At 50.5% G+C, this 11,448-nt stretch overlaps 1 long non-coding RNA gene across 2 annotated transcripts; it reads left to right on the top strand.

The window, feature by feature from the left end:
* The first annotated feature begins 1,229 nt into the window (after positions 1-1,229).
* Positions 1,230-10,863, top strand: LOC112644119 (uncharacterized). Of its 2 annotated transcripts, none has more exons than XR_003126140.3 (4): positions 1,230-1,413; positions 2,269-2,452; positions 5,081-5,351; positions 6,929-10,863. It is a non-coding gene; the product is annotated as an uncharacterized LOC112644119 (long non-coding RNA). The 2 variants fall into 2 exon arrangements; XR_003126141.3 differs by having other exon boundaries at positions 1,242-1,413; positions 5,081-5,268.
* Positions 10,864-11,448: the final 585 nt, after the last annotated feature.

The raw sequence follows: 11,448 nt of genomic DNA, 5'->3' as shown, positions 1-11,448 counted from the left end.
ATTCCATTGCTTATATATCTGACCTCATTTGTGTTTTCATATTTTCTTTATTCACTCATTCAGAAAATATTTATTGACTATCTCAAGTACTATTCTGTACCCTACAGATATGGTGGAGAATAAGAAAACACTCTGTTCTACTGGATTTAGAAATTCTTGGGGAAAGGTCTGCCTAGGTGGAGGGAATAGAAAATTCAAAAGCCCTAGGACATGGCTGATCTCAGAGCATTTAAGGAATGCTCAGAAGACAACATCACTGAAATGGAAGAAGACAATGTTGCTGGGAAGGTGAGAAAGACTAGATCATGAAAGCTTTATGAACTATGCTAAGGAGTTTGGATTTTATTCTAATGAAAAGCCATGGGAATATTTATGTTTGAGAAAGTTCACTCTCACTTCTGAATAGATAAAGGATAGAAGTACAAGCAGGTAGGAGACCCAAGGGGAGGCTCTTAGAAAAACCTATGAGAGGGTCTGTGGTGACATGAATGGGAGTTGTGGCAGTGAAGGTAAAAAAAGTGGTCAGATTCAATATGCAATTTGGATGTAGAACTTGCTGACTGGCTGGTTCTGCAGTGTGAGCAGAAAGCAGTCAGAGGTGACACTTCAACTGTTGACTTGGATGTTTAGATAAAAAGCAGTAGTAACATTACCTGCCACAGAAAATATTGAGAAAGAAGCAGATTATCAAGGGGGAGGGCAAGGGGGAGGGCAAGGGGGGAGATATTATATGTCTTAGCAAATAAAACAGTTATAGTTTTAGAGGCAAATTAGGGGGCAAGATGGCAGAGGAGTAGGGGTCCTCAACTCACCTGGCCCCACCAACTTACCTAGATAACTTTCAAACCATCTTGAAAATCTATGAATTTGACCTGAGATTTAAAGAGAGAACAGCTGAAATGCTACAGAGAGAAGGGTTTTCACTTCTAACAATGTAGGAAGTAAGAAAAAAATAAAAAAGAATCAAGTGGGGAGGGACCCCATGAGGAGTCGGGCTAAATCCAGGTGGCTAAAGCCTCCGGGAGAGGAAAGTCCAGGCCCAGAGAAGCAGGAACTTTACAAAGTCCGCACCAGATTCTTCCCAGATGGAAAAACACTTAGCAGAGAAATCAGGCAGAATCACAGGAGGGGCAGTGGAGCCTCCAGTTTCCTGGAGTCACTAATGGAGGAAGTGGGTGGGGGAAGAGTGCGCCCCAGACTGTGGGCCAATCACGGTAAAGGGCTAGAGAGCGTGACCCGAGGGGCCTCAGGGAGAAGCTCTTAGGAAAACCTATGAGAGGGTCTGTGGTGACATGGATGGGAGTTGCATAGAGTGCAAGCATTGAGTGCAATGCAGAACTTCAACTTATGACCCGGAGATCAAGACCTGAGCTGAGATCAAGAGTTGGAAGCTTCACCAACTGAGACACCCAGGTGCCCTGCCATAGTTTGATTTATTTTATCTGTTTATTTATTATCTTTCCTCTGAATGGGCCATAGTTTCCTGTTTCTTTGTGCACCTTTTGATTTTTTTTTGGGGGGGGGGGTTGTTATTCAACACGGAACACTGACTCTAACAATGTGGTATTCTGGAGATCAGATTCTCCCCTTCCCCTCAGGATTTGCTGAGTTTTATTGCTGTTTTTCTTTATTTTCGGTTCTTGAAGATTTTCTCTGTGGCAAGGATCAACCTGAGGTGTAAATTTAAGGGTTTCTCAGGTCTTTTCTGAGCCTTTCATTGGGCAGGTATGGTCACTTTCTAATATTCCCCGTATGTATACTTGCTTTTTAAAAATTATTTTATAAAGTCCATTTTCTTAACATACCTTAGTTTAAGGGATAGAATTTATATATTCATCCGTTGCATATAATACTTAGTACTCATTATATTAAGTGCCCTCTTTAATGCCCATCACCCAATTACCCCTTCCCCCATGCACTACCCTCCAGCAACTTTCATCTTTTTTTAAAAAATTGAACAGGCTGTCAGCTGTCTTCCTATTTACAGGTTTGGTGTCGTTCTTTGCGTAACAGGCCCCCTAATAAGTCACCTGCCAGTGTTGCCCCTAAGGCGGGAAGGCCAGGCTGATTCCTTGATGCAGGTGCCCTGTGTGTTAAGCCAGGTCGGGCCCTCATCGTCTGTCGGCAGACCTAGGGCTCCACCTGTCGTCACGGATGAGGCCAGGACGTTAACCACTTTGGGCATTGCACGAGGACTCGGGGACTGCACTTGCAAATAGCCTTTACCCTCTAGAGGCCTCAAAGTTCTTCCCTGTGCTCTTCTCCAAGGCCGGGACACTAAACCACGGAGGAATCTGTTCAGCTTTCCTGCACAGCCCACTGAGGAGGGGGCATTCCACGGTCCTTGGGGTCCTACGAATGACGTCGCAACCAGTTCGGGGCAGACCGGGCGACGCAGGGAAAGCAGGGAAGGCCCCGGAGCCAGGCTCCTACCCAACCCACGGAAACAGAGGTAGGACAGGAAAAGCGGGACCATGAACCTGGCTGCCTAGCTCCAGGCTGTTAGGGAGCAGCCCCCTGAACGGCTACTGGGCTCACGGAAACCCCAGATGTAGGAAAATACTACGGAGGAGACGTTGACCGGAGAGGAGGGAAGCCTCTGTGCTCCTGACATTTATGAAGAACCATCGTGTGCAAGCCCGGCCGCTTCTTCCCAGCGGGACGTGGGGTTCACAAGCCGCCCCGCTGCTGGGAGGAAGCGGACTGAGCTCTGGGCCAGTTCCCACGGAGACAGACGCCACAGGCCCCGGCGGCCATCCCATGGAGACAGACCCCACAGGCCCCCACGGCCATCCCACGGAGACAGACCCCTCAGGTCCCTGCGGCCATCCCACGGAGACAGACCCCACAGGCCCCCGCGGCCATCCCACGGAGACAGACCCCTCAGGCTCCCACGGCCATCCCACGGAGACAGACCCCACAGGCCCCGGCGGCCATCCCACGGAGACAGACGCCACAGGCCCCCGCGGCCATCCCACGGAGACAGACCCCTCAGGCCCCCGCGGCCATCCCACGGAGACAGACCCCTCAGGCCCCCGCGGCCATCCCATGGAGACAGACCCCTCAGGCCCCCGCGGCCATCCCACGGAGACAGACCCCTCAGGCCCCCGCGGCCATCCCACGGAGACAGACCCCTCAGGCCCCCGCGGCCATCCCATGGAGACAGACCCCTCAGGCCCCCGCGGCCATCCCACGGAGACAGACCCCACAGGCCCCCGCGGCCATCCCACGGAGACAGACCCCTCAGGCCCCCGCGGCCATCCCACGGAGACAGACGCCACAGGCCCCGCGGCCATCCCACGGAGACAGACCCCACAGGCCCCCGCGGCCATCCCACGGAGACAGACGCCACAGGCCCCCGCGGCCATCCCACGGAGACAGACCCCTCAGGCCCCCGCGGCCATCCCATGGAGACAGACCCCACAGGTCCCCACGGCCATCCCACGGAGACAGACCCCACAGGCCCCCGCGGCCATCCCACGGAGACAGACCCCTCAGGCCCCCGCGGCCATCCCACGGAGACAGACCCCACAGGCCCCCGCGGCCATCCCACGGAGACAGACCCCTCAGGCCCCCGCGGCCATCCCACGGAGACAGACCCACAGGCCCCCGCGGCCATCCCACGGAGACAGACGCCACAGGCCCCCGCGGCCATCCCACGGAGACAGACGCCACAGGCCCCCGCGGCCATCCCACGGAGACAGACCCCACAGGCCCCCGCGGCCATCCCACGGAGACAGACGCCACAGGCCCCCGCGGCCATCCCACGGAGACAGACGCCACAGGCCCCCGCGGCCATCCCATGGAGACAGACCCCACAGGCCCCCACGGCCATCCCACGGAGACAGACCCCTCAGGCTCCCACGGCCATCCCACGGAGACAGACCCCTCAGGCCCCCGCGGCCATCCCACGGAGACAGACGCCACAGGCCCCCGCGGCCATCCCACGGAGACAGACCCCTCAGGCCCCCGCGGCCATCCCACGGAGACAGACCCCTCAGGCCCCGGCGGCCATCCCACGGAGACAGACCCCACAGGCCCCCGCGGCCATCCCACGGAGACAGACCCCACAGGCCCCCGCGGCCATCCCACGGAGACAGACGCCACAGGCCCCCGCGGCCATCCCACGGAGACAGACCCCTCAGGCCCCCGCGGCCACCCTCGGGCCCGGCCCCCGGGAGCTGCCTCTGCATCCCCGCCCCTAGCTTGGTGGCTCTGCTCACCGTCGCCGCAAGGTCCGCCTTCGGGCTCCAGGAGACGCGTGAGCCCAGAGCCAAGCCTTGCGGTGCCCCAGCTGCGGCTCCCAGGCTGCCGGAGGCCCCTTCCCTCCTGGCCCCGGAGAGCGGCGCGAGCCCTTCCCTCAGGAGGGCCTCAGGGGCTGCCATGAGCACACCGAGGTCGGCCCCTGCTCCTCGGTGACGAGGATGACCTCGGTGTGGTGATATCGGCTCTTCCTCCCGAGCCCCGGCTGCCCGGGCCCAGGCCAACCCCAGACCAGGGGCAGCAGCCCCAGCACCCGTCCTCCAGGGCCTGCAGGGCCTGGCGTGCAGCGAGCCCCATCACCTCTAGTACGGAAACCCGAGTGTCTGCCGGCGCCCTGTCTCCACGCTGGGAACCCCTTGCTCCCAAGCCTCACCCGTCTCTTGAGTGCAAGGTGTTGCCTTCGCCTTTCTGGGATTTTAAAGATTTTTTTAAAATTTTTTACTTATTCATGATAGAGAGAGAGAGAGAGAGAGAGGCAAAGACATAGGCAGAGGGAGAAGTAGGCTCCATGCAGGGAGCCCGATGTGGGACTCGATCCCGGGACCCTAGGATCATAGCCTGAGCCAAAGGCTCAACCACTGAGCCACCCAGGTGTCCCTCCAAATTCCATTCTTGCATTTATATATTTGGCAGTAAAGAATTTAGACACTTTTATACTTTCTTATCAGAAAATCCATTAAATATGAACAAATTTTGCCAAAATTCTAACATAATTCATTGTTTCTCTTCAGACTCTTTATTTGCAGGATTTTAAAACCAAGGAAAATGAAGCTCACTTTCTTCAAATCCACTTTTTTTCTTTTCTTTTCTTTTTTAGGATTTTATTTATTCATGAGAGACACAAAGAGAGAGAGGCGGAAACACAGGCAGAGGGACAAGCAGGCTCCATGCAGGGAGCCCGACGTGAGACTCCATCCCAGGACCCCAGGGTCAGGACCTGAGCCAAAGGCAGGCGCCAAACTGCTGAGCCACCCGGGTGTCCCCAAATCTTCTATTTTCCTTCAGGTTGAGCCTCTTTCCCATTCTGGAGTAAACAAATACTTTATTTTAGACAAATGAATCTCTTCCTTCAGAAACCAAAGCACACCGTGAGTGCACTGTCATATTTCTTTGCCACTATTGCTCCGAGCATGGTCTCAGTCACCAGTATTGATTATCAGTGTTAACCAAAGTCATTAACTTCTATTTCACAGACAGGATTGGGGGATGGGGGCTGAGAACTGGCTGCCATCCTGCAGCATTGAGCGATGTCACACACAGGGGCCTCTGAGCAATTGCTGAGGCCGAGCGGGGGGTGCATTGGTGTCCAGGGTCCAAAGCAAAGAAACTCAATAAAAAAAAACTCAATAAAACCATTGGGAGGAGAGGGAGGAAGCAGAATTGGGCAGATGGAGGAGTCAGGGTCTGTGGGACCAGAAGAGACACGGAGAGGGGCCCTGCATTGACTGAATACTGGGGGCCACATCCACCACAGTCAGTGAGGCTCACAAGCAGAAGAGAACCCCTACAGTGCGCCCATCGAAGTGGTAAAAATGGACCTATTTTAACATGGCCCAAAGGCGTCAGTGCTCGGTGGCATATAAAAATAAGAAGAAATGAATACTTAAAGATTAACTATTGATTAGCTTAATATTAATGCAAAGTCTTTTTTAAATTTTTTTTTTTTTTTTTTTTTATTTATGATAGTCACAGAGAGAGAGAGAGAGGCAGAGGGAGAAGCAGGCTCCATGCACCGGGAGCCTGATGTGGGATTCGATCCTGGGTCTCCAGGATCGCGCCCTGGGCCAAAGGCAGGCGCCAAACCGCTGCGCCACCCAGGGATCCCTATTAATGCAAAGTCTTAAAGTTAATTAAGGACCTTGGAAATGATATATAAAAATGACATTCTACAGAAAATAATTAGTGTTGGTATAATAAAGCTTGTCAGATTCAATGAATTATGAATATATATTGAATGATATAGTTGAACTCAATTTTACATTTTTTAAATCTGAAACTTCATATGGAAGTAATATTAACATTGATCAACATAAGAAGTACGGGAAGTTCAGATTATCTAATCTATTCAGGGTAAAACCAACTCAAATTTAGAAGAAAAAATAAAATGTACACTTGCATTATACTTCATATAGTTAAAATCAAGAACAAAGCATATGAGCTGTTTTTTTATATGAGCTGTTTTTAAACCAAACTTATTAATGTAGTGATTACAAAGCAATTTGTTTAATCACTTTGATTATATTAACTTTGTTTCTTTTTTTTAAGATTTTATTTATTTATTCATGAGAGACACACAGAGAGAGGCAGAGACACAGGCAGAGGGAGAAGCAGGCTCCATGCAGGGAGCCTGACACGGGACTTGATCCCAGGACCCCGGGGTCACGCCCTGGGCCAAAGGCAGATGCCAAACCGCTGAGCCACCCAGGGATCCCTAACTTTGTTTCTTATAGAAAAAAAAATGCTAAAAGTGGTAGAAGTTTTGGGGAGAAAGAGTTTCTCTTAAAAGGTTAGCACATTAAATGAAGTATCAGAAATTCAGTTTCTATATTTTCTGAGAATTCTGGGAACATTACATTTATATAAGCATTCTTAGTGGCTATAAGCCAATAAGAACATTTATTTATTGTGACAGACTTTATAATCTATTACTACACTCTTGATATAGATGATATTTCAGGTGCTTGGTGCGAGAGGTAAAGAGAAAATGAGAAAAGTCTCGCCGGAGACACACAGTGCAGAGCTCTCACAGCTTGCTTTCCACAACCCCAGCCCAGGTGAAGTGGGCACTGAAGCCACCCCTCACCTGACGCAGCCCTCAGCTGATGCACCTGATGCAGCCCTCACCTGACGCATCCCTCACCTGATGCATCCCTCACCTGGTGCACCTGATGCAGCCCTCACCTGGTGCACCTGATGCAGCCCTCACCTGATGCAGCTCTCACCTGATGCAGCCTTCACCTGATGTACCTGATGCATCCCTCACCTGATGCAGCCCTCATCTGATGCAGCCCTCAGAGACTCCCTCTTCTTTTTAAGGGACCCAAAGCATCCTTTTGAGGCAGGTGGGCACACAGACGGAACACAGGAGAGTAAGCCAGACTTTGTCACCTCCCGGCCAGTGCAAGTGGATTGCTCCGGCCCCAGGGGACAGGGGTCTCTTAACGGCCAACCGGGAAGCCGGCTCCTGGGCTCTGCTGCGGCCAGTGGGGAAGAAAGAGCCGGATCCTGGCCAAACTGGCGCCGAACCAAAGCTGACCAAGAGCCAGAAACAAAAACAGGAACGCGGGGTGGGGAGGAAGAGAGAAGCAGTGGGTGAGTGAAGGGAACGACTGGTGGCATTTGGGACGTCCCCTGGGATGGGGCATCAGTCCCACGACCTTGAGGCCCCGTGGGAGGGGTCCTGTGGCTCTGCCGGGTGTCCGCCGCATCGTGATGGGGCTGCCAGACTTGGACGGTCCAACTAATTTGTAGGAGAAAACACGTAACTTCCGTGCCAGTGTAGACTGAAGCCCGTCACAGATGCGCTGGGCTCACTAGTTAGGGAAGCAGGAGGAGGGTAAGGCTGAAGCCCAAGTCGCTGTTCTGGAATGTGTTTCTGGGCTTCGCCGCACCCCTTGGTTCACTCGAGGAGAGCCCTGCTGCCCACCTGCCTCTGGAGCAGAGCCCGTGCACCCCTGCGGTCGAGACGGCCTCCCCGCGCCCACCGAGGCCGTGACGACGGTGACAAATCACAGGGTGTGCACGTATGACAACAGCCTGCGGAAAGCAGCTGGCTGCTGCCTGGTCTCGGAGCCTGCAGGCCTCTGGGGGGTGCCTCCAGGCATCACGCTCCCCGGGACACTGAGGCCACCGCTCCAGACTCGTGCGCCAGCTCCACGGGGGCTTCCGTCTCCCGGAGGACTATGCCTGCCTTTTATTCAAAGTTTGTTGTATTGAATCAATGAAAAAAAAAAATTTGTACAGCAAAATGTTACTAAAACTTTCACTCCCATCAAACGTTACGGTGGCCTACACCGACGTGCTCTGTGGCACGGTCATTTCCACCAATTACCAGTTTCTTTCAACATAGTTTATTCCAGAATAAATAATATCACAATATGCTCCTAGGCTGTGGTGAGATTATTTGACAACTGCATCTGCCCTGGCGAAGAGACCCACGGGTAAGCCCCGTAGCTGGAATCTCCCATGAGACTTAGGCAACCACAGAAGTGAGGGCTCCTCTTGCTGGCTTTCTCCTTTCCCAGGGTCTCTGGGCTGCTCAAGTTCTGTTCTCTGGTTCTCCACCAGCAAGGCTGCGGACTTTCGATGCAAACACCTGCTATCCCTGCCCGGGACCGGGCTGGCCTTTAGGCTGAGAGCCACAGGAAACAAGAATTTGCGTCCTCCCTCTTCTAAATACAGACTCCACCCAGGGTCGGTCTGCGCTGGGGGCCGTCTGGTGCCTCCTCGAAGCTGCTTATATATTGTCTTGAGTTTATGGCTGGGGGTGGTTGGTCTGTGAGGAGCCACTACCATCCCCGGGAGCACCTCCTACAGATGGCACTTGGAAAGCTGAGCTGTTCACCCTAAGAAGTCCCCTTCTGCTGTGTTAGGGGGAATGTCTCCACTAAAGCTCCGAGGATAAAATTATTTATTCCATTTTTTTTCTATATATTTATCTCATGTGCTGGTGTCTTAACTCAGCACCGTGACTCTCCCCCTTCTCCTTCCTGCTTGGTTCCCTTCTGTTCCCTGTCTCCTCTCCCCTCCCTATGGATCTCATGTTAGATAGTGCTCCGCACCTTACAGATACTTCAACTCAAATAATCTTTATTTGGTTTTTTAAATTTCTCTGGAAAACCCAGGTGAACTATACTATAACCACATTATAGATGTGGACAGAGTCTGTAGCCAGGCCGGGCCACAGGGTGAAACACCAGGACTGGCACACCGGCCCTCAGGGGGCTCCTGGGTCCCTGGAGGTGGTAGCTGGTGCTGAGAGCCGATGATCAAAGGCAGTTTCTGGGTCTATAGCAGAAGTTTAATCTACATTTTATTAAAATGCAGAGACTTTCAGAAAATTAATAAATTGTTTGGATTTTTATTTTTTAAAGATTTTATTTATTTATTCATGAGAGAGAGAGAGAGGCAGAGACACTGGCAGAGGGAGAAGCAGGCTCCCTGCGGGGATCCCGACGCAGGACTCGATCCCGGGACCCTGGGGTCACGCCCTGGGCCGGAGGCAGATGCTCCACTGCTGAGCCACCCAGGTGCCCTGTTTGCACTTGAAAAAGACATTTTCAAGCAGCTGTAAATCATTGCACCACAGTGTGATCAAATATCTGCTGGTATTGGTGACTCATTACACGAAGGCACGGCTGCCAATGGATAAAAAGGTAGATTTTCCAGAACCTGTAATTGTTTGACATTTGAGCAGCATAAGCAGATTTATAGGTGGGATTGTTGAACTGAAGCTGTTACTGTAGCTGAGGGAGACTTGGGGCAGGACTCTGAGAACAAACCACCAAGGACGGGGAGTCATCTCGGGGTGACAGGAGACGTTTGAAGAAGAGGTTAGCTGGCTGCCACACCTGGCTAGTTGGTGGAGGAGGGGCCCGTCAGCTCCGGGAACTGCCTCGGAAGCACACACAGCGATGCTGGCTTCTCCTCACTGCACATTTAGTGGCACAAGCTGCACCTTATCAAATGCGTTACTTATCAAAATATATACATTTGACTTTCTTGTCCGTATTCCTACTGGCTTTTAAAATTCATTTATGTGAACTTCAATTAACATAAAGTTTTCACATATATATTTAATACATATGTAGTTAGTACATATATTTACTTATGATTTATTGTGCTATTTTCTGAATAGCAGAAATCTATATGTTCACATTTTACTAGATCCTCAGTATTCTTGTCTTCATGGATGTTTAAGCAATTTATAATGCACGCAAATCTTTCACCATTTGTGTTGATTTGCAAACTCAGTATGTAATTCATCGTTAGAGACCAGGTCATTGTGTTTTTGTTTTTTCATTTTCTTGTGAGGTCCTAACTCATTTGTCAAGAATATATTGTAGGGGCACCTGGGAGGCTCGGTGGTTGAGCATCTGCCTTTGGCGCAGGGCATGATCCCCGGGTCCTGGGATGGAGCCACACATCCAGCTCCCTGCTCAGCGGGGAGCCTGTGTCTCCCTCTGCCTCTGGCCCTCCCCCTTGTTCATGCTCTGTCTCCCTCTTTCTCTGAAATAAACAAATTAAACAAACAAACAAACAAACAAAATCTTTTAAAAAAATATGATATTGTTAATTTTATTTTGATTTTTAAAAGTTTCTTCTTCAATGAATTTAATGGAGACTGCAAGAGAATTGAGCCTACATGAACTATTTTCTGTATTCTTTGTTTAGAGTTTAACTATCAATTATCTTCCTGATTATAATTATAAAGTGATACTGACTTTATCATCATCTTATAATTATTTGACATTTATTATTAATTAGCATTTATTGGTGCCTTCTGTATAAGAAACTATCAGTCAAGCCACATAAACAGACATTTAAATGATATTATTAAAACTTCCAATTGTTTCAAATAAAGATTTGTTTCTAGGTTTAGACCATTTGTTACCTGTCCTTGAAAGTATGGGGTGATTTACTGATTTGAATGTAAAGAGCTAAGAGCCAGAGCTGCTCCAGGGCCCCCCAGCTGATAGCACATCACGTAGGAATACTCTGAGCCACGGCCTGGGCTCTCCTGCACCAGAGAGTGCCACAGAGAGCCTGTGTGTTTAGGCACTTCTCATCCCTCCCCCCCAACATGCTTCCTCCCCCACTGGTGCCCCAAACAGCCCCTCACCCTCTTAGAAACCCATCTGCCATTCTGCTCTCATATCAGGCCTATTGCCCAAGGAATTTTGAGACACTTTACAATATTAAGACACACAGGCCAAGGGGCTCTCAGACAAAAACAGAGTCCAGAAACTTCATAGAAGAGGTGATATAATTGTTCTAGGAAGCTAGCATGGATCATCATCACTTCGGGGTAGGGGGCAGTGGTTATTTGCTTTTCATTGTTTTTTTTATTATTTATTTGCTTCCTTTCTTAAAATTTAATTTAAATTCAATTTGCCAACATACCTTTTTTTTTTCTTAAGTAATCTCTACACCCAACATGAGGCTCAAACTCACAACCCTGAGATC

Source organism: Canis lupus, chromosome 1 (genome assembly GCF_003254725.2).
Source record: "Canis lupus dingo isolate Sandy chromosome 1, ASM325472v2, whole genome shotgun sequence".
In the NCBI taxonomy this organism is placed as follows: Eukaryota; Metazoa; Chordata; class Mammalia; order Carnivora; family Canidae; genus Canis; species Canis lupus.
Note: the sequence above shows the minus strand (reverse complement) of the source record. Positions and strands in the feature narration are given on the sequence as shown.